Source organism: Ursus arctos, unplaced genomic scaffold, assembly GCF_023065955.2.
Source record: "Ursus arctos isolate Adak ecotype North America unplaced genomic scaffold, UrsArc2.0 scaffold_8, whole genome shotgun sequence".
Taxonomy (NCBI): Eukaryota; Metazoa; Chordata; class Mammalia; order Carnivora; family Ursidae; genus Ursus; species Ursus arctos.
Window position 1 is genome coordinate 64,754,184 of NW_026623100.1, and position 27,093 is coordinate 64,781,276.

At 42.1% G+C, this 27,093-nt stretch overlaps 1 protein-coding gene across 1 annotated transcript in view; it reads left to right on the forward strand.

Moving 5' to 3' along the window:
• The first annotated feature begins 9,922 nt into the window (after positions 1 to 9,922).
• PRR30 (proline rich 30) overlaps positions 9,923 to 27,093 on the forward strand; it is a 41,906-nt gene continuing 24,735 nt past the window's right edge. Inside the window, exon 1 of the mRNA XM_026520683.4 lies at positions 9,923 to 10,027. The gene's annotated coding sequence lies outside the window, so the exon portion shown is untranslated. The remainder of the gene's footprint in view (positions 10,028 to 27,093) is intronic.

Here is a 27,093-nt window from a genome sequence, read left to right on the forward strand (position 1 = left end):
CTGTAGTTCTTGAAGCACTTTTCATCTACTACCTGATATTATGCCTTGGGAGGGAGGTATGTCACATATCATCTGCATTTTTAATGTATAAGGTAACCAGATTGGCTAGTGAGAAGTTGAGGGGCAGAACTAGAACCCAGGTCTGTGACTCCCAGTAGCCCACCAAAATTGTATCTCTTGCCAGGGAAGAGCCAGTTTGGATGGGGTGTTCACACAGGTGGCAGGGAATCTTGAGACAGTAGTCCAGAAAACTATCACACACTAAATGGGGAGCTACTATACTATCATTCCAAAACCTTTCTAGGTCAGTGGCTTTCAAACCTTTGACCCACGGTGAAGGATACTCATGTTATGATCCAGTACACCCATACATTGCATTATGTTACTAAAACATTTCATGAAAAAATACCTCTGGGTATAGTTAATATTTTCTGATCTCTTCCTCTTCCCTTTCCCTGTATTATTCAGTCCTAAAGCCGTTAGGTGGAGCAGTGCAAGGTAGCACTGGAGCTGGGGACATCTGGTGTGCCTATCAGAGCCCAAATGAAATGAGGGAGACCATCCATGGGAGTAGCCTAACTCAGACGTCAGAGTCAGAGCAGGGGAGGAGGGCAACCACATGGAAGGTGGCCTGATGGGGGGTTGTCAGAGCCAGTGTGTATGTGTGTCTGTATGTGTCCCACCTGGAGAATCAGAACTCAGAGTGAAGAGGGATTTGCACATGGGAGCAGCCCAGCCTGGGCTGTTAGAACCTGAGTGGAGCGAGAGTATCTGTATGGAAGAAAGACCTCTGGTTAGATGGGAGCCCAAGTAGGGTGAGGCAGTATGGGGTGTGGTGTCAGCCTAAGCAGGGTGATGGACACCCGCACAGGGGCCAGGCCAGTGCAAGGAGAGTTGGATTACAGCCAAGCAGAGCAGCGAATAAAATCTCTGGAAGATCAAATCAGCTCTCCTGTGGATTTGCTGTAAGTCCAAATTTGGAACTTTGAAAGAATAATAAAACCAACTGGCAAAAATTGTCAAGAGAAAAGAGAAGATACAAATAATTCCAGAAATAACACGGGTACATAATTACAGATATCTAGATATTAACATGGTAATCAGACTATGAACTACTTTAGGCCAACAAATTTGAAATTTTAGATAAAACTGGACAAATTACTAGAAAAATATCACTAAAACAGACTCCAGAAACAATAGGATATCTGAACAGTCCTATTTCCATTAAAGAAATAGGAACAATATTAAATAAAACTAATCATGAGGAAATCCCCAGGCCCACATGGCTTCACTGTTGCATTCTAATCTTTGAAGGAATAAATAATTCTAAATTTAAGTAAACGATTCCAGAGTATAGATGAAGAGGGAAACTTCTTTTTTTTTTTTTTAAGATTTTATTTATTTATTTGACAGACAGCCAGCGAGAGAGGGAACACAAGCAGGGGGAGTGGGAGAGGAAGAAGCAGGCTCCCAGTGGAGGAGCCCGATGTGGGGCTCGATCCCATAACGCCGGGATCACGCCCTGAGCCGAAGGCAGACGCTTAACCGCTGTGCCACCCAGGCGTCCCAAAGAGGGAAACTTCTTGAATGTGTTTTCTGTTTTCCAGCAATACTTGAAGCATGAAATTTTAAATGTCTTTTATCATAGCATCAATCCAATACCAAAACCAGACAGAGATGGCATAAGAAGAAAGGAAAAGTATAGATCAATATTATGAACGCAGCTGCAAAATCACAAAATATTAGTGAACTGAATTCGGCAATGTATATACAAAAGACAATATATCATCATCATTGAGTTTATCTCAGAAACGAGAGGTTGTTTTAACAATAGAAACTCAAATGATAAGGGGCGCCTGGGTGGCACAGCAGTTAAGCGTCTGCCTTCGGCTCAGGGCGTGATCCCGGCGTCCTGAGATCGAGCCCCACATCAGGCTCCTCCGCTGGGAGCCTGCTTCTTCCTCTCCCACTCCCCCTGCTTGTGTTCCCTCTCTCGCTGGCTGTCTGTCTCTGTCGAATAAATAAATAAAATCTTAAAAAAAAAAAAAAGAAACTCAAATGATATGATCCCTAACGTTAACAGATTAGAGCAAAAATCTCACGACCATCTCAACAGGCAGAATCGGAGTTTCATGAAGTTCGACATTAATTTAGGAGAAAAGCTAGCGCTACAAGGACTTCCCTAACCTGATTAAGGGTATATATGAAAGCAATCTACAACAAAGCTTTTATAACTATAATCAAAATTAAAGGTGAAATAATTTAATTCTTTTAACTCTAATCAAAGTTGTTTAAAAAGGGAAACAGTGGTGGGGATTGATGCTGAGGTGTCGAGAGTTCTCGCTTAGAGATCAGGAACGAGATAAAGCTGCTATTATAATTTCATTTCACCTTTGTACTTGATATTCTAGCGAGCAGTCACACAAAAGCTCAGAACAAAGGAAAAGTGATGAATTTGACATGTTAAAAACTTCTTTTCAGTGAAAGACATCATTAAAAGTGAAAAAGACAATGTAGTAAAAAGGGAAAATCAAGTTGTAACGCATATATCTGACAAAGAACATATGACATGAACTAAGGATCAACATAAAAAAGACAACTCAAAAATGGGGCAAAGATTTGGACTGACATTTTACAAATGAGGAAATCCGACTGATCTACAAACAGGACAAAAAGAATTCAGCTTTATTAGTAACCAGGCCGATGACAATTAAAACCAAAATAACATACAATTACATACTTAACCAAACTGGCAAAAAATGTCTCCAAATCGACTTGATTTGTGCTAAGGTGACTACAGTCACCTAGTAATTCCAACAGTAGTCCCAGAGTGAAAACGGCAAATTACATTTTAGTATTAGCATGAAAGAAAAAAGTTTTAACTTCAGCGACTCCCTGATAAGGTCCCAGAGATCCCTAGGGTTTCATGGACCACACTTGAGGAACTGTTACCCTAAGCAAGAAGAGGAACAAGAACTTTCTTAGCAACATAATAGCGCCAACCTGGAGACAACCCCAAAGTCCATAAAAACGAGTATTACATCCTTACAGGAATGCTATGTAAGCAATGACAAAAATGACCGCGACCACGCACACCAACAAGTAAAGTGCTGATTAAAAGAAAGCAAGTAATGGAAGAAGACACTGTGATTGCATTTGTTAAAGTTCAAAACAGAAAAAAAAAAACTATGCTTTATTGTTAATGGACCCATACAAAGGTGGTAAGACCATTTTTTTTTTAAAAGCAAGAAAATGATTAACCTAAAGACAGGAGAGAGACGACCTCAAGTGAAGAGGGTGGGTAATGTGACCAGGGACGGGCTTTGCAGACTCCGGCCATATTCTAATTCTTCACTGAATGGGAATATCATAAAGGTTCACTTCAAACATTACGAGTATGTCTTATAGGCTCTATGTACATTTTTCAGTAAAAAATTTTAATCTACTAATACCATTCACTGACATAGCTGTCTTTCCTAACATTATTAAGAAGAAAAGCAAGATGCAGAATAATATATGTAACTGTAGTAAAAATGATGTGGAAAAGACCACAGTAATACTTGTTTGTACCCGCGCAAAGTGTCTCTGGAAGGGTACAGAAGAAACTTACAATGATGAAGAGGGGAGTCTCCCTGCCTGTGAAAGGGGATGGGATGACAAGAAGACAGAGGTGGGGGGCACCTTTTCTCTCATCTCTCTATACTTTCTTACACATTTTGATGTTGAACAGCTCATGTATTACCAATACTAAAATGTTTTTAAAGCCCTATACATCTGGAAGTTAAAAAAATCCTTCTAAATGAACCTGTATCAAACATAACATTGGAAATTTTAAACCATTAGAACTGGAAATTATAAATCATTTCAGAATTATGTTGCAACTAGATCATTACAGAGCAATCAGACAAGCAATCTTTTAAATGTTGAGCAATCTGATGGGCAAAAAAAAATTTAATTTACTTTTCTTGATTACTATTGTTTGAGCACCTTTCCTTTTTCTCTCTTTCTTTTTTTCTCTTCCGTTTCCTTCTCCTCCTCTCCTTGCTCCCCCACTTCTCCACCTCCTTTTTTTGCTCCTCTACCTCCTTCTTTTTTGGTTTGGATTTTTCCGTGAGTTTCCTGATCATATCCTCTGTTGATTTAAATAATCGTTGTCAGAATTCTGTCTATATTCTGGATATTAATTCCATGCAGTAATTTACCCTCACAGTTTCCCTTTTTTCTTTTTTTTTTCCACTTTCCCTTTTCTTATAACTTCTGTTATAGTATTTCTTTTAACAGAAGTTTTAAATTTTGGAAACAAATCTCTTAGTTTTTTATGGCTTCTGGGTTTTGTGTCTTGTTTAGGCAGGCATTCTCCAGCCCAATATTATTTTAAAATATAGTTTAAAATATTTTAACTTTTTCCCTCTAAATGTTTAATTATTTGTACCAGCCGTATTTGATGTGATGGGGCAGGAGGTTCAATCTAATATTATTTTTTCTTCAGTGGATAGCCAATTATCTCACATGATTTGTCGCAAAAGCCACCCTTCCTTCATAGATTGTAAGTGTTGTCGCTAACGAAATTAACTAACTAAATAAGCGTTGCATTTGCGCAGATACATGAATGTTTTGCACTTTACTCCACTGATCTATTTTTATCCCTTCATCGTAGGTTGCAAAATCTGTATTATGTTTACATAGCTTTATATATTTTTATATTTATATTTTCATATACTGTAGGGCAAATTCCCACGCGGTATTCTTTTTCAGATTTTGGGGACTGTTATTGAACATTTCCTCTTCCAGAAAAGAATCAGAATTTTATTAAAAATTATTTTCCTCATTGTTTTAATTTGCATTTCCTGAACGCTCTATGTCGTAGAGCACCCTTCCAGACGCTTATTTAATGTATCTTCTTTGGTGAGGTGTCTAGCAAGGTCTTTGGCCCATTTTTTAATTGGATTATTGTCTCGTTGAGGTTTGAGAGTTCTTTGTATATTTTGGATGATACCCCTTTATCGGATGTGTCTTGCATTTTTAGGACTTTATGCTACAGAGTCACTTGTGCACAGGTACAAAGACATATATGCAAGGATAATATAAATAATGAATTAGAGGATAAAATTACAAATTCGAAGGAAACAAAACATTTGTCTCGGACTGGGCTCTTGGTCGCAAGCAGCAGAAGCGACTTTGGCTGATGAGCAGAAAGTCGTTTGTTACAAAGAACATTGTTGTGAGGACTAGAGAATAGGCTTGATGATAATCCTCAAGAATGAAAGCCACAAACCACATGTATAAATAACCTGATGTGTAAAAGGCCCAGAAGAATTCTGCTGCCACCAAAAACGAGATGCTAAATCTGCACTGCCACCAAGAGCCTGACTGCAGTTGCAACCGTCACTCACAGTAGCGCCACTAATATCTCTTCTGCATCAGGAACTCGCTTTGAAACCCACGCTGCCCCCAAGGCCATAGGGCTGCCCTGCACCCTTGCCAGCCTAATAGGTGTCCTGCCAAAAGTCCATTTCCTCCTGGGGTCCACTTCTGATTTGGAGATTGGCATGGGTACAGCTGGTTGGTGGAGTTTCAAAGGAGACTAGAGAGTGAATATTTCCACGAACACGAAAAATGTTCCAAAGGAGTTGGCCAACCCGAAAACATGACACATGTCCATTGAAGTGTCTGTTTATTGGAGAGAGCTAATACGTTGTGGCACATCCGTGCATTAGAATACAATGCAGCTCTTGAACGGAGTAAAGTAGTTTAAAAAATAAGGATGTGGGAGAATCTCCAAGATATAACTGATGCGTATTATAGTCTATCATTTGTATCTTAAAAAGAGCTATACCTATTTATATATTTGTCCATGTAGACAAAAGTCTGGAAGGACACACGAGACACTGATAACAATGACTGCTTCTAGAGAAGGGAAAAAGGAGACCAGGATGGACGGGGGACTTACTGGTCTGAATTCTGTATATGCCATATGCATGTAGAATCTATTCAAAATTTGAAAAAGTAAAAATGTTTGCCACATATATAAATTGTGGCCAGTAAACAGTTGATACATTTTATTCACTTCAGCATGTTTGGAAATAAAACCAATGAACAGTGGGGATTATCTGCATTGGGATTACCAGTGACAGCCCAGATGCTGCTGATGCTAATGATATCTCAGGGTCAACAACTTCAACTTCTTCTGGGCTAAAGGTTGCCCATCTCAAACCCGGAATTGTGAAACAGCATCCACCGGTCCCATAAAACCTGCGTGCCTGGCTAGCACTCCCCAAGAACCCAGTTCAGATCTCTGAAGCGGTCAGTGACATTGAGGATACAGAGAACTGTTAATAATTATTCCATCCTAAGAAGCAAGAAATGGTCTCCTGCCCACTCCAAAGTCTGTGGGAGGGTTTCTGTGATTCTTTTGTGAGAATTTGAGAAAGATCCATGCAACATTACGAGGCCAGGAGATGTTATAACGAAATAGTTTTGTTTATCTGGGTAGGAGATTGGGTCTATTAAACACAGCCATTTAACACCCACTGAGTGAGACTCAAAATACTTTCAGCTGAATCATTTAAAATGCTTCCAGCAGCATAAACAGAGTACCCAACTGAAAGAGGCTCAAACAGTGAGGACATTCATTATTTCACATAACAAGAAGTCTGGCGAAGAGAATTCCAGAGCTGCCTCATTCAGAAGTTCAACAATGACAGAGTTCTGGCTTAATCTCTCTGACTTCCTTGTGATTTTCCCTTTATGGTGACAAAATGACTGTTGCTGTTGCCAGCACATATCTTCACGTGAGATTAGTGAAGGCATGAAGTGTGAAGGACTTCCACATTGCTTGCTCTTGTGCTTTCTCTCACTTGCTCGCGTGCTGGCTCTCCTGTTTTTAATCAGGGAGGAAAATCTTTCCCAGAAGCCCCCAGGAGATTTCTCGACCACATGCAGTTGGTCGGAAGTGTGTGATACGCCCACCTCCAAACCAATCTTTAGCAAGGGGTAACGGGAGTACCACGCTTGTCTTAACCAATCACAGTTCATCCCCAGAGGAGAGTCGGGGGGTGGGGTGAATAAGGTTTCTCCTTGCTTGTTTGTCTGAAATTCAGTTTTAACTGGACGTCCTATATTTTTATTTGAGACTCTGGCAATGCTGCTGGGTGACACCCTCATCTTTCCTGAGTCTGTTGCCAGATCATACTTAACAAAAGCTGTGTTCCACTAGCAAGAATAAGACAGTAGTGCCTAAAAGTAGCAATCAACAGTCTGCCTCTTTGCTTTACAAGATTTCCTTCAACTTCTGTTCAAGAAAATCCTGGCTCCCTTTGGCTCTCTGCCCCTCCCTATTTGACAACAGCTGTGTCCCTGAGACATGATGGTGAAGGCCCAACTAAATGGCTTTGGCTATGTTGGGTGCCTGGTCACCAAGGCTGCTTTTAACTCTGGCAAAGTGAATATTGTCTCCATCAATAACACCTTCATTGACCTCAATACATGGTCTCCATGGCCCAGTATGATTCCACCCATGGAAAGTTCAAGGGCACAGTCCAGGCTGAGAATGGGAAGCCCATCTCCATCTTCCTGGAGTGAGATCTCACTAACATCAAACGGAGTAACGTCGGTGCTGAATTTATTGTGGAATCCACTGATATCTTCGCTACCCTGAAGAAGGCTGTTGCTCCCTTGAAGGGTAGAGCCAAAAGGGTCATCATCTTTGCTTCTTCTGCTTGTGATGGCATGAAACATGAGAAAGAATTATGACAACTTTCTCAAGATTGTCAGCAATGCCTTTTGCACCAAGAACTGCTTGGCCCCCTGGCCAAAAGAAGACTGTAGAAGGCCCTTCTGAGAAGCTGTGTGGTGATGGCTGAAGAGCTGTCCAGAACATCATCCCTGCTTCTACCAGTATTGCCAAGGCTGTGGGCAAGGTCATCCCTGAGCTGAAATGGGAAGCTCACTGGCATGGCCTTCCATATCCTCACCCACAATGTGTTGGTCATGGACATGACCTGCCATTTGGAGGAAGCTGCCAAATAGGACAACATAGAAGAAGATGGTAAAGTGGGCATCTGAGGGCCCCCTCAAGGGCATCCTGGACTGTGCTGAGGACCAGGTTGTCTCCTGCAGCTTTAATAGTGACATGTACTCTTCCACCCTTGATGCTGGGGCTGACATTGCCCTCCATGACTTTGTCAAGCTCATTTCCTGTGATGAAAATGAATTTGTCTGTAGCAGCAGAGTGACGGACCTTCATGGTCTCCCAGAAATAAGGGTCCCAGGAACTCCAGCCCCAGGGAGAGCAGGAGAGGCCCCAGCTGCTGGGGAGTCCTTGCCCCAAACGGAACTCCTGATACACTGAAAATCTGTCGTCCTCAACACAGTTTCCATCCCAGATCCCCTGAAGGAGGGGCGGCATTTAGGGAGCCCTACCTAATCATATACCATCGATAAAATACGGTGTATGCCCTCACACACAGAATAGAAAGTTCTGGTTTACATGGCCCAGGGTTTCACATAGCACAAGGTGCCCAGGTGTTAGTGTGTGTGTGTGTGTGTGTGTGTGTGTGTGTGTGTGAGAGAGAGAGAGAGAGAGCTGGCAAAGATGAACAGTGACAGAATTGTTAAAAGTAAGATGTGTGTAGAGCATGTTACAACCTGCAATTTACATTTGTATGAGCCAACGTTTGAAAAGCCACTACCTAGTGTTCTTCAGTTTTGCTGTGTGGCCTCTAAAGAAGAGGAAACAACTGCCCAGCTGCTTCCTGAGACCTTGGATTTTTCCTGATGTGGAGGATCTGAGTATTACTGCCTTTTCAAAGATCACTTGGGACTGACGATCACAGTGCCATAGAAATGATGAGAGAGAACAGGAATGTTTCCTATGGGAGTCAGTGTTCTTTCAACACTATTTTTATGCATTTATGTAAGGGGATGATTATGACGTAAGTAATGAGAAGGCATTTCTGGGTCCTGATTGTCAGTGTGACTGCTGGGGTGTTACTCATAGACATACACAGACCTACAACTCCTTTGCTGACTCACCAGCTTACCACTGTTCGGGGGCTGCCCCGGTTCCCACAGCCCCATGTAAAACCGTTGGTTTGTCAGACTCTCATGAACTCTGGCCCATAGCCTAGGCAGCTGTTGGAAATTCTCGCTATTAGACTGGACAACCCTTTTAAGTGTGTCCCCTCTGGGAGACAAAAATCAGATGGCTTGCATGGATATACTTACTGGGATCATGTCTGGTAAACACCTATATTTTCCAAGGTTGGCCAGTGATAAACTTTATATATATATATATGATATATATTTATATATACATATATATGAATATATATGATATATATTTATATATCATATATGTGAATATATATGATATATATGTATATATAAATAGTATCCATTTCCTAAACTATATTTATGTTGTAGACTTGATTAAAGAAGAGCTGTGTCAGTTAACATGAAAGGTTGAATAGGTATTTATCTGTTCCCTCCCAAATCCCCACTATAATAACAGTAAAAACTAAAAAAACCATAAGCCCAGAGGGTTAAAGAGAAGAGAAAAGATGACAGGAGTTAAGAAATGTCAACACAGGGCACCTGGGTGGCTCAGTCGGTTAAGCGTCTGCCTTCTGCTCAGGTCATGATCCCAGGGTCAAGCCTGCTTCTGCCTCTCCCTTGCCTGCCACTCTCCCTGCTTGTGCTCTCTCTCTCCCCCTCTGTCAAATAAATAAATAAAATCTTTAAAAAAAAAAGAAATGTCAACACAATTCTGGAAAATGAAAGCAGATGGAGGAGGACTAGAACTGATTCAGCGGAATGAGGAAGCTTAAGCCTAAGGGCGCTTGTGGGAGGGGTGTTTCGGGTAGAGGTGGGGAGTGCAGGGCACACCAATGAAGAGAAAGTTGATTGGCCCAGCGAACACAGCGAAGGGTCAGGAGCAGAAGGCGCCATGCGTCTCTGGCAACCACTGATTGGTTCTTTGTCCCTGCACTTTCGTCTTTCCCGGACGTTACATAAATGGCATGGAGCGGTATGTAAGTCTTTTGACTCTGGCTTATTTTGTAGAGCGTAAGGCATTTGAGAGCCGTCTGTGCTGTTGTAGTATCAATACCTTTTCCCCTTTTAATGGCTAACTAGCAATCTAGCTTATAGGTGTGCCACAATTTTTTGGGTTGTTCCCAGGTTTTGGTGATTACAAACAATCCTACTGTAAAACATTTGTGTAGTGGTTTTTCAGCTATTCTGTAAACACAGGGTTTTGTTTCACTTGGGCAAATAACACGGGGTGAAATTCCTGGGTCGTGCGGTATGTGTGTGTTTAAGTTTGTAAGAAACTTCCAAACTGTTTTCCAGAGTGGCTGCACCGTTTTACACTCTGATCAGTGATATATGAGAGGTCTGGTTCCTCCACATTCTTGGCAGCACTTCATATGGTCATTTGTGTTTTGTTTTATTTATTTATTTATTTTTATTTTTATTTTAAAAGATTTTGTTTATTTGACAGACAGAGACACAGCGTGAGAGGGAACACAAGCAGGGGGCGTGGGAGAGGAAGAAGCAGGCTTCCCGCTGAGCAGGGAGCCGGATGTGGGGCTCGATCCCAGGACCCTGGGATCATGACCTGAGCTGAAGGCAGACGCTTAACCGACTGAGCCACCCAGGTGCCCCTATTTATTTTTAAACATTAGCCATTCTAGCAGATGTGTGGTGGTATCTTACTATATGTGTGTGTGTTTTAAGTATACAGTCCAGTGGTTTTTAGTATATTCACAAAGTTGTACAACCACCACCACCATCTCATTCCAGAACATTTCCATCAGTCTCTGCTTGCTCTGAATTGTCCCCCAAATGCATGTTGAACTCCTGCTCCCCAATTTGAAGGTGTTTGGAGATGGGGTCTTTGGGAGGTAATTGGAGATAGATGGCGTGATGAGTGTGGGGCCCTCATGATGGGATTAGTGCACTTACGAGAAGAAGAGGAGAGATCTCGCTCTCTCTCTACACGCACACACCAAGGCCACGTGAGTACGCAAAAAGGCCTTCTGCAAGCTGAGAGAAGAGCCTCAGAATAAAACCTACTTTGCGGGGCGCCTGGGTGGCACAGCGGTTAATCGTCTGCCTTCGGCTCAGGGCGTGATCCCGGCGTGATGGGATCGAGCCCCACATCAGGCTCCTCCACTATGAGCCTGCTTCTTCCTCTCCCACTCCCCCTGCTTGTGTTCCCTCTCTCACTGGCTGTCTCTATCTCTGTCAAATAAATAAATACAATCTTTAAAATAAATAAATAAATAAATAAAACCTACTTTGCCAGCACCTTGACCTTAGACCTCCCAGCCTCCAGAAATGTGAAAAATAAATTTGTTGTTTATTATATTTTTTTGAAGATTTTATTTATTTATTTATTTATTTATTTATTTATTTATTTATTTATCAAAGAGAGAGAGAGAGGGGGAGAACACAAGCAGGAGGAGTGGCAGGCAGAGGAAGAAGCATGCTCCCCGCGGAACAGGGAGCCTAACACGGGACTCCTGGGATCATGACCTGAGCTGAAGATAGATGCTTAACCAGCTGAGCCCCCAGGCGTCCCTAAATTTCTGTGCTTAAGCCACCCAGTCTATAGTATTTTGTTGTGGTAGCTGCAGTTGATTACGATACCCCACAAGAGAAACCCTATATCTGCTGATTCCCTCTACCCCCATCCTCCAACGATAACTAATCTACTTTTTGTCTCTGTGGATTTGCCTGTGCTGGACAGTCGTAGAAATGGGATCAAGTTATGCAACACGTGGCATTCTGTGTCTGGCTTCATTCACCTAGCGTGATGTTTTCAAGGTTTATCCTTGTTGTTCGTCCCTTTTCATAGCTGCATGATATCCCATTGTACGGATATGCAACACTTTGCTCATCCATTCATCACTCACATATTTGGGTTATTTCTGCATGTGGGCTGGTGTGAATAATGCTGCTATGAATGTTTGTGGACAAGTTTTTGTGTGAACGTGTTTTCAGTTCTCTTGGGCATATATCAAGGAGCAGAGTTGCTGGATCATATGGTATTTCTATGTTTAAGTTTTTGAGGAACTACCATACTGTTTTTCACAGCAGCTGTGCCATTTACATTCCCTCCAGTGGTGTACTGGAGTTCCAATGTTTCCACATCCTCATCAACACTTGTTGTCTGTATTTTTTATTATAGCCATCTCAGTGGGTATAAAGTGGTATACCATTATGATTTTGACTTGCAGTGTACTAATGATTTTGAGTATTTTTTCATATACTTTTTTGCCATCCAGATAGCTTCTTTGGTGAAGAATTAGTTCAAATCTTTGCCCCATTTTCAAAAAAATTTTAATTTAATTCCAGTATAGTTAACATACGGTGTTAGTTTCAGGTGTACAATATAGTGATTCAACAATTCTTTACATTGCTCAGTGCTCATAAGTGTTTCACCATTTACCCATTTTACCCATTCCATCAGTTTTACCCATTTTACCCGTCTCCCTACCACCCTCCCCTCTGGTAACCATCAATTTGTTCTCCATAATTAAGAGTCTGGTTTGTTTGGTTTTTTTCGTCTCCTTTTTCCTTTGTTCATTTGTTTTCTTTCTTAAATTCTACATATGAGTGAAATCATATGGTATTTGTCTTTCTCTGATTGATTTCACTTAGCACTGTACTCTCTAGATCCATCTATGTTGTTGCAAATGGCAAGATTTCACTAATTTTTATGGCCGAGTAACATTCCATTGTATGTATATACCATATCTTCTTTTTTAAAAATTTTCTTTATTTATTCATAAGAGATGGAGAAAGAGAGGGAGGTAGAGGCAGAGGGAGAAGCATGCTCCCCACTGAGCAGGGAGCCTGATGTGGGACTTGATCCCAGGACCCTAGGACCATGACCTGAGCCGAAGGCAGACACTTAACCAACTGAGCCACCCAGGCGCCCCTATACCACATCTTCTTAATCCATTCATCTATGGATGGACACTAGGGCTGCTTCCATAATATGGCTCTTGTGAATAATGCAATAAACATAGGGGTGCATATATTTTTTCAAATTAATGTTTTTGTATTCTTTGGGTAAATACTCAGTAGTGGAATTACTGGATCATATGTAATTCTATTTTTAATTTTTTGAGGAACCTCCATACTGTTTTCCATAGTGACTGCACCCGTTCTCATTCCCACCAAGTGCACAAGGGTTCCTTTTTTTCCACATCCTCACCAAACTTGTTTCTTGTGTTTTTTATGTTAGTCATTCTGACCAGTGTGAGGTGATATCTCACTGTGGTTTTAATTTGCATTTCCCTGATGATGAATAATGTTGAGCATCTTTTCATATGTCTGTTGGCCATTTGTATGTCTTCTTTGGAGAAATGACTTCTGCCCTTTTCTTTTTTTAAGTAGGCTCCAGACCCAGCATGGAGTCCAGTGCAGGGCTTGAACTTATGACCCTGAGGTCAAGTCCTGAGCTGAGATCAAGAGTCAGATGCTTAACTGACTGTTGAGTCACCCAGGGACCCCTTCTGCCCATTTTCATTGGATTATTTGGGGTTTTTTTCATGTTGAGTTGTATAAGTTCTTTATGTATTTTGGATACTAACCCTTTATTGGATATGTCATTTGAAAATATCTTTTCCTATTCAGTAGGTTCTCTTTTAGTTTTGGTGATCATTTCCTTTGCTGTGCAGAAGCTTTTTATTTTGATGTCGTCCCAGTAGTTTATTTTTGCTTTTGCTTCCCTTGTCTCAAGAGACGTATCTAGAAAAATGTCAGAGAACTTACTGCCTGTGCTCTTTTCTAGTATTTTTATAGTTTCAAATCTTGGTGCATTTTTAAAAAATTGGTTTCCTGGGGCGCCTGGGTGGCTCAGTCATTAAGCGTCTGCCTTTGGCTCAGGCGTGATCCCGGCATTCTGGGATCGAGCCCCACACCAGGCTCCTCCGCTGGAAGCCTGCTTCTTCCTCTCCCACTCCCCCTGCTTGTGTTCCCTCTCTCACTGGCTGTGTCTCTGTCAAATAAATAAGCAAAATCTTTTTAAAAAAATAAAAAATAAATAAAAATAAAAATTGGTTTCCTTTCATTGCATTCTAAAAGTTCTTCATGTATCTTGGATCCAAGTCCTTTGTCTGGTATGTGATTTGTAAATACTTTCTTCCTATCTATGAATTGTCTTTTCATTCTCTTAGCAGTATTCTTCACAGAGTCAGTTTTAAGTCTTGATGAAATCCCATTTGTCAAGTTTTTCTTTTATAAATTGTGCTGTTGGTGTCATTTCTTAGAATCTTTGCCTAACTCCAAGTTACCAGGATTCCCTCTTGTGTTTTCTTTTAAAGTTTTTATACTTTTAGATTATATATTGAAATTTATTATCCATTTTGAGTTAAATTTGCATATAATGTGAAGTATGGTTGTGGCTCATTTTGCTTTGCAAATGGATTTCCAGTTACTCCACCACCATTTGTTCAAAAGACAATCATTTCTCCATTGAATTGCCATTGCACTTTTGTGAAAAATCAATTGTGTGGGGGTGCCTGGATGGCTTGGTCAGTTAAGTGTCTGACTCTTGATCTCAGCTCGGGTCTTGATCTCAGGGTTGTGAGTTCAAGCCCCTAGCTGAGCTCCACACTGGGCATGGAGCCTATTTAAAAAAAATCAATTGTGTGGGTCTATTTTTGGACTCTGTGCTCTGTTCCATTGACCCATGTGCCTATCCTTTAACCTAATACCACACTGGTTCTGGGTTTGATATTAAGGTAATTGCATTTGGGGCGCCTGGGTAGCGCAGTCCTTAAAGCGTCTGCCTTCGGCTCAGGGCATGATCCTGGCGTTCCAGGATCGAGTCCCACATCGGGCTCCTCCACTGGGAGCCTGCTTCTTCCTCTCCTGCTCCCCCTGCTGTGTTCCCTCTCCCGCTGGCTGTCTCTATCTCTGTCAAATAAATAAATAAATAAATCTTAAAAAAAAAAAAAAGGTAATTGCATTTGGACTGAAAGTTTGTTTCCCCCCAAATGCATATGTTGAAATACCAACCCCCAATGTGGTGGTATTAGGAGGTAGGGCCTTTGGGAGGTAATTAGGTCATGAAGGTGAAGCCTTCTTGAATGATATTAGGGCCCTTATGAAAGGGATCCCAAAGAGCTCTCCTGCACTCTTTCTACCATATGAGGATACAATGAGAAGACAGCAGTCCGTAACCCAGAAGAGGGCCTTCACCAGAATTCTAACCATGCTGGTACCCTAACCTTGGACTTCCAGCTTCAATAACTGTGAGAAATAAATTTCTGTTGTTTATAAGCCACCCAGTTTATGCTACCTCATTATAGCAGCCTGACCTAAGATAGAACTGTTGGTCTCATAAATGACTTGGGATGTCTATTTTCTTCTCTTCTATTTTCTGGAGGAGATTATGTCAAATTGGTATTATTTCTTACTTAAATATTTGATAGAATTTGCCAGTAAAACCATCTGAGCCTGGAGTTTTCTTCGTTGGAAGGCTTTTCACAGTGAACTCAATGTCTTTGATAGATATGGGACTATTCAGCTTATCTATTTCTTCTTGAATGGTTTTTGGTAATTTGTATCTTTTAACAATAAATCAGCCCATTTCATCTCAGTTGTCAAATTTATGGGCATAGAGGATTTTGTTTGTTTGGTTGGTTTTGCTTTTTTTTTTTTTTTTGTAGTATTCTCTGATACACTTAATGTCTGTAGGGTCTGTAGTGATATTTCCTTCTATTCCTACATGGATAATTTGTGTCTTCTTTTTTTCAGTCTGGCTAGAGGTTTATCAATTGTATTATTCTTCCCAGAACTAGCTTTTAGTTTTATTGATTTTTCTCTGTTGTCTTCTTGTTTTCAATTGTATTGATTTCTGCTCTTATCTTTCTTTTCTTTTGCAGGCTTTCAGCTGAATTCGTTCTTATTTTTTAATTTTTTAAAGAAATTTCTTAAGGTGGGAGCTTAGATGATTGATTTTAGATCACTTTTTCTAATAAAAGCTTTTCATGCTATAAGTTTCCCTCTGAGCACTGCTTAATCTGCATTTTACAAGTTTTTATATACTCTATTTTCATTTTACTTTAGCTCAAGTATTTTCTCTAATTTCACTGAAGACTTTATTCTTGATCCATGGGTTACTTAGAAGTGTGTTGTTTAATATCCAATTATTTGGGAATTATCCAGATATCTTTCTGTTATTGTTTTTACTCTAATTCTTTTGAGGTTATAGAATATACTTTGTGTGATTTTAATTCTTAATAATTTGTTAAGATTTATTTTAAGGCCCAGAATATGGTCCACCTTATTGGATGTGAATGTTTCATGTGCACTTGAAAAGAAAGACTGCCTGCTGTTGTTGTTCTATAAATATTAATTCCATCAAATTGGTTGATGGTGTTGTTCAGAGCCTCTTTGTGCTTACTGATTTTCTGTCTACTTGTTCTATCAGTTACATAGAGGGAAGTGTGGAAATCTCCAACTATAATTGTGGATTTGTCAGTTTCTCCCTTTGTTTCTATCAGTTTTTAATTCATGTGTTTTAAAACTTTGTCATTAGGTGAATACACATTTAAGATTATTATTTCTTCCTTGTCAATTGGCGCTTTTATCATTATAAAATGTTCCTCTTTATCTCTAGTCGTTCTATTGTTCTGAAGTCTACTTTGCCTGATATTAACAAAGCCACGCTAGCTTTCTTTTTTTCCTTTTTTTTTTTAGTGTGGTAAAACACACAGAACTTAAAATTTACCATCTTAACCATTAAAAAAAAAAGATTTTATTTATTTATTTTTAAGAGAGAGAGAGTGTGTGTGAGAGCACAAGCAGGGAGAGTGGCAGGCAGAGGGAGAAGCAGGCTCCCTGCTGCACAAGGAGCCCGATGTGGGAACTGAATTCCAGACTCTGGCATCATGACCTGAGCCGAAGGCAGATACTTAACCAACTGAGCCACCCAGGCGTCCCCATCTTAACCATTTTAAAGTGTATGGTTTAGAAGTATTAAATACATTCATATTGCGCAACCATCACCACCATCCATCTCCAGAACTCTTTTCATCTTGTAAAACTGAAACTCTATACCCTTAATCAATATGTCCCCATTCCCCCCTCCATCTAGGTCCTGGAAACCACCATTCTATTTTCTGTCTCTATGATTTCGACTACTCTAAGTACGTCATGTAAGTGGAATCATACAGTATTTGTCTTTTTGTGTCCGGCTTATTTCACTAATCTTAACATCTTCAAGTTTCATCCATGTTGTAGCATATTACAGAATTTCCCTTTTTTAAAGGCTGAATACTGTTTTATTGTATGTATATACCATATTTTGCTTATCAATTCATTTGTCAATGGACACTCAGGTTGCTTCCATGTTTTATCTTTATAAAAATTTTTTATTCAATTTATTCAAACTAAAAAAAAGAAGAAAAAATCCACCTATTGCTTCCACCCCCTACACCCTGCCTCTTGCAATCACCAATCCGGTCTCCGTATCTATGAGTTTGGTTGTTTGCTTAGACTCCACATATAAGGGAAATCATATGATATTTGTCTTTTTAAATCAATTGGTTGTGTCGCTTCTCTTGCCCAGTCAGAACATGTTTTGAATGATGGAAACGACGCCAAATTCTGATGTCATAAATGTTCGGTGACAGTATTTCACTCGACTGCCCATTTCCTGCTCTGCCTCTCAGATTATTCATAACTACCATATTGACACATTTCATATGAAATAAGCTCATTGTCATTCTGTGTTGCCAGGAGGATTCCTATTAACAGAATGTTTGGGAAATGTGTTGTAACATCCTGACCAAGGGCTGCCAAGAAGCCATTGCACCACATTATTTTTTCTGGCACTTTAGATACTCTTTAATCACCCTTTTGATGTAAAAAAAAAAAAAAGTTCTCTGCCGATTAGTTTTCTCTGAAATAAGCAGTCATGCCAGGATCCAGACACACACACAAGAACATTTTTGCAATTGTACATACAGGAGTCATAGCCATAAGGGTACATTTCAAAACTTCTGGATACTTTTTTTTAAAACAGTATTCTGTTATCACATATAATGATTTACCTTTTAGGAAATTCCTTGGACCGTAGTTCTTTGTTTCTTTTGTTAAAAGATGTACACTTAAAAGATTGACTTTCACCTTATCCCCCATCCACTCCAGTTCCACTATATTTCATTGTTTTGTGTGTGTGTGTGTGTGTGTGTGTGTGTGTGTGTGTGTCTTTATGCAAATAAAAATGGAAATCATATATGCTCTGGGAGCATAATATACAGGCTGGTTTGTCCTTTTCCTTTTACCCATTTAAAAATCTCAGAGGGGTGCTTGGGTAGCTGGGAGGTTAAGCCTCTGCCTTTGGCTCAGATCATGATCTCCAGGTCCTGGGATCAAACCCCATGTCAGGCTCCTAGCACAGCTCAGGCTCCCAGCTCGGCGGGAAGTCTGCTTCTCCCTCTGCCTATCCCCCTGTTTGGGCTCTCTCTGTCTCTCTGTCTCTCTTTCTTAAATGAATAAATAAAATCTTTAAAAAAATCTATCTCAGAGATCTTTTCATATTAATTTCACAGCAATATATGAGACTTGTTTTTCCATACGGCATGCTGTCAAACTTTCGGATTTTTGTCAGTATGATAGTTGAAAATGGTATTTTGGTGTGACTTTCATCTTTATTTCTCTTTATTATTAATGAGTTTGTCTATGTCTTTGTATCTTAAAGGGAATTTGTATCCCTTTCCTGAGATCCATCTGTTCATATTCTTTCTCCATTTTTCTGTTGGGTGATTGGTCTCTTTCTGATTGATTTCTAGGATAAAGAGAATTCTCTTGAAATATTAGGGATATTATCACTATGTCCATGACATGAACTGTAAATACTGTTATGAGATAATAGAAAATATATATGTTGGCTTCTGCCCCCAGTTCCTGGCACAGAGCTCCGAAAACCCTTGTAATTTTTCAAAAATTTTATTTGAGAGAGAGAGAGAGCAAGCATGAGTAGGCGCGGGGAGAAGGAGAAACAGACCCCCCACTGGGCAGGGAGCCTGACGTGGGGATCGATCCCAGGATTCCAGGATCGTGACCTGAGCCGAAGGTAGCCGCCCGACCAACTGAGCCACCCAGGTGCCCCAAAACCCTTATAATTTTCTAAATGGTAAGAGCACCAGGGGCATCTCTGACACAGGGCTCTCAAAACCCTCATAAGTTTCTAAGGGATGAGAGAACCAGGTGTATCTTTTGTTCTAATGAGGTGATTCTGTGTGGGCTCCTAGATGGAGGCTGGTCTCCAGAAAGACCACACTATGATGAGAAGCTTGGAATTTTCAGCCCCCCGCATCCTCCAGAGAGGGGAGGGGGCTGGAAATGGAGTTAATAATTGATCATGGCTATATGAGGAAGCTTCCATAAAATCCCAATAGTGCAGGGTTCAGGGAACTTCCAGACTGGCAAACACATCCACACCAGGAGGGTGATGTACCCCCAATTCACCCGGACAGAAACTCCTGCTCGTGGGACCTTTCCAGACCTCGCCCTGTGTGTCTCCTCATCTGGCTGTTCATTAGTATCCTTTATCATATACTTTAATAAACTGGCAAGTGTAAGTGTTTCCCTGCGTTCTGTGAGCCACGCTAGCAAATTAATTAAACAGAGGACGGGTCTATAGCCAGGAGATCAGAAGCACAGGTGATAACCTGAGCTCGAGGCTGGTGTCTGAAGTGAAGGTGGGAGTGTGGAGCAGTCTGGTGGGACTGAGCCCTCACCTACGACATCTGACTCTTTCTCAGGCAGATAATGCCAGGAGTGAGTTAAATGGTAGGACGCCCAGCTGGTGTCAGGAGAGTTGTTTATTGTTTGGGGGGAAAACCCTCATACATGGTGACCAGAAGTGTCAGAAGTGAACTATTCTCTGTAAAGGTGAAGGAGACACACAAGAGAAAAACACAGAGCAGGGAAGAACTGGGTTTTCCCCTACTTCGGAAGGGAAAAATGAAGTTTTTTCCATTACAGTTGTCCATTTTGTCATTGGCCTTTTGACTTGGCTTACAGTGATTTTTATCCTGCTAATTTTCTCCATGGTACTTTGACATTTAGGAACAGAACAGAGAAGGAGGGGCCAGGAAGAAGAAAAGGAACAGTTGGTTCGGGAACCTAAAGAAGAAAAGTGTTTCAGGAAGGGGTAGAGTTGGGGATGCCTGGGTGGCTCAGTTGGTAAAGGATCTGGCTCTTGATTTCGTCTCAGGTCATGATCTCAGGGTCCTGGGTTCCAGCCCCATGTCAGGCTCTGCTCTCAGTGGGGAGTCTGCTTGAGGATTTCTCTCCCTCTCCCTCTGCTCCTCCCCCTACTTGGGCACATGAACTCTCTTGCTCTCTAATAAATAAATCAATCTTTAAAAAAAAAAAAAAAAGAAGGGACAGAGTTGGGCACATGGCTGGCCCAGCCGGTAGAGCATGCGACTCTTGATCTTGGAGTCATGGGTTCAGACCCCACATTGGATGTGTAGCCTGCTTAAAAAAAAAAAAATGTAAGGGGTGCCTGGGTGGCTCAGTTGGTTAAGGGTCTGCCTTCAGCTCAGATCACGGTCCCAGGGTCCTGGGATTGAGCCCCGTGTCAGGCTCCCTGCTCAGTGAGGAGTCTGCTTCTTCCTTATCCTCTCCTTCTGCCCCTTTCCCCCTGCTTGTGTTCTCTCTCTCTGTGTCTCAAATAAATAAATAAAATCTTTAAAAAAAAAAGTAAAAAAAAAAAAGGACAGGATTGTCAAAAGGGTCAAATGATGCTCGAAACAAAACACTAAGATGAGGCCATTGAAATGAACGTTGGATTTGGCAAAAGGGAGGCGATCAGTGACCTTACCAGTGCAGTTTTAGAGGTAAGATGTAGATAGACACGTGGTTGGGGTGAGTGGATGAGGAAAGACAACAGAGAGTATTTTTTAAAGTTTCACTCTACAGGGGCGCCTGGGTAGTCCAGTCCGTTAAGCGTCCGACTCGATTTTGGCTCAGGTCATGATCTCGGGGTTGTGGGATCGAGGCTTGCATCGGGCTCTGCGCTGAGTGTGGAGTCAGCTCGGGTTTCTCTCTCCCTCTCCCTCTGTTCCTGCCCCTGTTCTCTCTCTCTCTCAAATAAATAAATAACTCTTAAAAAAAGAGTTTTGCTATGCAGTGGGACAGAGAAGTGTGGTGGTAGCGAGATGGGGCTATGGGGTCAAGGAAGTTTTTACAATGGGAGACATTATACTAGGGAGTGTTCGTGTGCCGCTGTAAATGACCCAGGGGTGGAAAAAGCTGAGGATGCAGAAGGAGGCAGAGGGAATATTTTTAGAAGCGAGGCCCTTCTAAAGGGCAAGAGGGGGTGGGATCTTGCTTCACATAGAAGCCAGGCTTTGTCCATTTTGAGTGTGGGCACACAGCTGGGAAATTGGGAGGTGCGGCTGGGTATGATGACGGAGGGGTTCCTGCCTGATGACTCTTGTTTTCTCCATGAAGCATGTGGTGAAGGCAAGCTGGGAGGTCTGAGTAGAGAAAAGGAACGGGAAATCAATGTGCTAGAATGTGGTAGGGAAACGCACCAGGGAAAGTTGCCACGGAGTGCTGAGTGCCCGTTGGGGATTCACGGGGAAAATTTCAAGGGAGGCCACCGAGCAAGTTGTGTGTTCACCTCCAGCCGTGTCAGGAAAGCCTGGAGTGGAAACTACTACAGGGTCAGGATGTTGCCAAGCATAAACAGTGGAGGGAAGGCAAGGGATAGGCGTATTTGCAAGGGAGCAATTATAATAATGAACGTGGAATCTGACATGAATAAAGAGGAAGTGAGGACATGAGGCAAGATGGTTCATAGATGAGTCACAGGTTTCAGTAAGACTGAAGAAATGCTGGAATGCATGCACTAGCCTGCGGGAGGAGGAGGATAGCAGATACGGAACAAGTCGGAATTCTTGAAATAGAGATTTTGGAGACAACGCAGTTACCAGCGATGATAAGGTAAAGGTCATGACCATGGCGGTGGGCGGCTGCAGTAAAGCAATAGGAAATTGCGTTTGAGGAGGTGAGGAACTGAGATCCCAAGGATAATGCCTCTGGACGGAACCAAAACATTGTGCAATCTAGAATTGATACACTAGGAAAATCTTACGAGAATCTTCTGGCTTAAAGTGTCAATAAAAATAGGTTTTTTAAAATAATGGCTTGTATTCTGCCTCACTTAGACACACATTTAAATGGTTGGAGCTAGGGAGGTGTGTCCCCGAGTTAGGAAAATTATACACCATGAGGGATTTTGAAGGGGGAGGGAGGGTGGTCTGGGTTTAGAATGATTCCTAATGGTTGATACAGCATCCTGAGGGAAGAACACTGAAAAATCATGGCCCATCAAGGTCTTAGCTCTCGTTGTTTTGCTTACAAATTGCATAACCGTCTTGTTCCTTTGCTGGGCAACCTCTGCACACATGTTTACAATCTGGTTAAAGAATCAGCCCTTACGATGACGTTATTAAACACATCCATACACAATGGTGGCCATAGCAACAGCGGAGTTAGACGTTAGACTACGCTCTCAAATTTAGTTTCCTCAACGACCTATTGAGAAGGGACACGGAGACTTTAGGAAAGGTGCCATTTTCCCGTGCGCATTCACAGAAGGAAAAGAAAGCCCAGCCAGAGAGTGTTCGTAAGGATCAGTGTGACCCTAAGTGTCCCCCTGGCAGGCAGTCACAGAGGTAGACACCCAGGATGCTCTGCTCTCTTCGGCTCCGGTTGATTTCTGTAACCAGGTCAAGACGCCATCGACAGTCAACCAAGCGAGGCCGTGAGGATCTGTGACGCTTGTCGCAGCCCTCAGGTTTCCTCTTTAAAAGGGGAGTGAGTGATGTTCAATGCACTCCTGGTCAGGCGGCAGGCCAGATGCCAAAGAATCAAACCTCAGCCGTCCTATCACGCAGGGTCCAGACAGGTACACAGACCAGTTAATTTAACAGAGGATATTTATCATAAGGACAGCAAAAGCCAAGGGGAAATGCCAAGGAAACACAGAGGAAGCTCCTGGAGAGGTAGCGGTTAACAAAGTGAAAAGGTACAAGTTTACTGGAACCCCAAGCATAGAGGAGGAGCCCGGGGGAGGCAGAACTCAGACCTCAGAGGAAGGAGTCCTGGAAAGCTGGTGCTGATCTCTTTAAGGGACACAATTAAGGCTGGTGCCAAGAAGGGGAAAAGGTGGAATCTGGTGCCTCCCCTGAGGCAGCGGGTGGGTAGGGGCGAGGGTGGAGGGGTGGTGGACTGCAGGGAGCTCTGGCTACACTCAGGTGCGGGAAGCAAGTCCCCTCCCTCTCCTCCCACTTTGCAGGCTTCCTTTAGCACCCCCTATTGGCGGAGCTTCACAAGGGGCCGGCCAGCAAAGACAACTGTGGTTGCCACAAGCCCGACCCCAGCAGCCATAGGAAAGGAATACCAAGTTCCAGCTTGGGGCTATTGCAGTTAACGCTATTGTGAGCACAGCCCCCCAAGCACTTGTGCACTCATATTTTGGGCGTATATACCTAGGAGTGTACTTGCTAGATTTAATAGATACAGATAATCACCGTTCTGGGGAATGTGAATTGTGATTTTAATTTGCGTACTTCTAACCACTATTGAAGTTGGCCATCTTGACCACTGGGACGTCCTCCTTAGGAAGGTTGCTCATGTGGGCGCTTGGGGTCATGAGTTCAGGCCCCACGTTGTGTGTTGAGATTACTTAAAAATGTTTTTTTAAAAAAGGTGCCTCATTAAGTCTCTAGCCCATTTACAGTTGGATGGTCATCCTTTTTCTTATCGCTCCGTGGGGATTTTTAATATATTCTTGATATAAGCCCTTTAGATTATACGCATCCCAAATATCTTTTCCTAGCCTGTGGGTTTGTCTTTTTCACTCAGTTGCTCTCTTGTGATAAATAGATGTTAATTTTATGTAGTACAGCTTATCAGATTTTTTTCCTTTAGAGTTTGTGCTGTTTTCTCTTTAAGCAGTATTTCCTTATTCCAGATTCATGAACATATTCTCCTATATTTTTCTTTTTCTATTTTTTAAAAAAGATTTTATTTATTTATTTGACAGAAGAGAGAGACAGCGAGAGAGGGAACACAAGCAGGGGGAGTGGGAGAGGGAGAAGCAGGCTTCCGGCTGAGCAGGGAGTCCCATGCAGGCTCCATCCAGGACCTGAAGGCAGATGCTTAACGATCGAGCCACCCAGGCACCCCTCTTCTTTTTCTATTTTCCCTCTCTTTTCTTTGTCCACGGGTACTGAATTCTGAATCATTTTTTCAGATTTATTTTCCAGTTTACTTGTTCTGTTTTCAGCAGTTTCTAATATATTTTTAGGGGCACCTGGGTGGCTCAGTTTTTAAGCATCTGCCTTCTGCTTAGGCGTGATCCCAGGGTCCTGGGATCGAGCCCCGCATCGGGCCCCGCATCGGGCTCCGTGCTCCGCTGGGAGCCTGCTTCTTCCTCTCCTACTCCCCCTGCTGTGTTCTCTCTCTCGCTGTGTCTCTCTCTGTCAAATAAATAAATAAAGTCTTTTAAAAAATTATATTTTTAATTTCTAGAAATTATTATGTTTTCCCCCACTTCTCCCTGGTCATTTTTAGCCTCTTGTTCTTGCATTGTCTTTTCAAAATCCTAGTTATTTCTTTATTTTTATTTATTTATTTTTTTTAAAGATTTATTTATTTATTTAACAGAGAGAGAGACAGCCAGCGAGAGAGGGAACACAAGCAGGGGGAGTGGGAGAGGAAGAAGCAGGCTCCTAGCGGAGGAGCCTGATGTGGGGCTCGATCCCATAACACTGGGATCACGCCCTGAGCCGAAGGCAGACGCTTAACCGCTGTGCCACCCAGGCGCCCCCTAGTTATTTCTTTAAACATATGAAACATGTTTAATGTGTATCGTGTACCTGAACCTTCCCATACTGCAGTCCCTGCAAGGGTGACTCTGCAGTTCGGTGTTTCTGCGATCGCTTGTTTAGAGCGGCCTATGTTTCCTTCAGATTTTTATAACTGTTTGCTCTGAGCTCAAGTTTGTTAGAATTTTATTCATGGGAATCTTTCAAAGCCTAGATTTAAAGTATATTCTTCCAGGGGCGCCTGGGTGGCGCAGTCATTAAGCGTCTGCCTTCGGCTCAGGGCGTGATCCCGGAGTTCTGGGATCGAGCCCCACATCAGGCTCCTCCGCTGGGAGCCTCCTTCTTCCTCTCCCACTCCCCCTGCTTGTGTTCCCTCTCTCGCTGGCTGTCTCCCTCTGTCAAATAAATAAATAAATAAAATCTTTAAAAATAATAATAATAAAGTATATTCTTCCAGAGAGGAATTGTACTTGATTGTGTCTAGAAACCCTACTTAATTGAGACCCATCAAAATTTTTGGCTTTTTCAGCCCCCCAGGGTTTGAGGGCTTAGAAATCTCTGGAGAACCCCCCCCATCAAGGTTTATTTGAGCAAGTGTTGCCAACTCTTTTTTACACAATGAGGGTATTGCCTTTTGGTGACCCCAGCTTTATGACAGGGTCTCTGACTCAACTTCCCATTTTGTATGGATCCCAGGCTTTGTCTCTTGTACCCAAATTTGGCCTATTAAAACCCCCCGCCTGGGTCGCCAACAATCTGCAGACGGTCCTGGCCTCAGTGCTGGCTTACCATTTTTGGTTTTATGGTTTCTTATCCCTTCTCTTACTCCTTTCCCCTACTTTTCTGCCGGCCCAACAATGCATTTAAAAATATGTTTTTTAGGGGCGCCTGGGTGGCACAGCGGTTGAGCGTCTGCCTTCGGCTCAGGGCGTGATCCCGGCGATCTGGGATCGAGCCCCACATCGGGCTCTTCCGCTATGAGCCTGCTTCTTCCTCTCCCACTCCCCCTACTTGTGTTCCCTCTCTCGCTGACTGTCTCTGTCCCTGTCAAATAAATAAACAAAAAATCTTAAAAAAAATACATGTTTTTTAAAAAAGATTTTATGAATTTATTTGAGTTGGGGGAGGAGCAGAGGGGAAGGGAGAGAATCTCAAGCAGACTCCACACTGAGCATGGAGCCCGATGTGGGGCTTGATCCCACAACCCCGAGATCATGACCTGAGCCAAAACCAAGAGTCAGACGCTTAACCGACTAAGCCGTCCAGGCGCCCCTAAAAATATGTTTTTAATATTTTATCCATCATTTTGAGTGTTCTGTACCAAGAGGATTTCCCTGCGTATCTAGTCCACCATATTGTCAGAAATGGAAATCCAATGATTTTTCTTAGAAAACATGTCACTCAAGCGGGAGTACTACAAGGCAGGTAATTTCTACTTCGCAGTCAAGTATGTTTTACAAACCCAAGATTTCCCTTTCCTGCTCTGTTTCTTCGTGTATGTTTAGAGTGTCTCTGGAGAAACAGAGTTGCATAGTTGCCGTAACTGAGCACAAACTGAATGAAAGCCTTGTGAGGATAGCAATTATTGTACTAGATAATGAGATGATCACCCAGGACCACATCAAGTTGGGATAAAATAAAGATTATGGGAGAACTGACCAATTCCCTTAGAAACCTTTCTGGCAAGATCAGAGTCACCTTCCTCCACCATTTTGCAATTTGGGAGGAGGTAGGAGTTATTTCAAAATAAGTGATTTCCCTGGCTTGGGATGTAAATTTAACAGAAGATTCTGGTAAAGCCAGAAGAGGTATTTCAACATAGGTGCTTTGTCAATTTGGGGCTTTGCGGGAGGCTTCTTGACAGTTCTACTTCTGACCTTGTACAAAGTCATCCTTGTACTACGGTAGTGAAAAAAAAATCCTCCAGTAAAGGGAGTGGGGCAGAAAGCCCCACCAATCTCTGTGTCATCTTGGGCTGGAAAGAACACTTCTTAAAAGGGCTTTAGGAGGACGGATGTGTAACGATGACTTAGGATTAGTACAATTTCGGGGGAGGCTACTGAAGGCTCTGGTTTCTTTTAATATGCATGAGGCCAGCCCCTTTCCGTTCTAGGTCTTATATAAGCACGGCATTAATAACACGCCCACAATTTCACCGACAGCGTTTCTAACGGCTGGTTTCTTGGAGCGATTTGCCATATCAAGATCTCTTCTACAA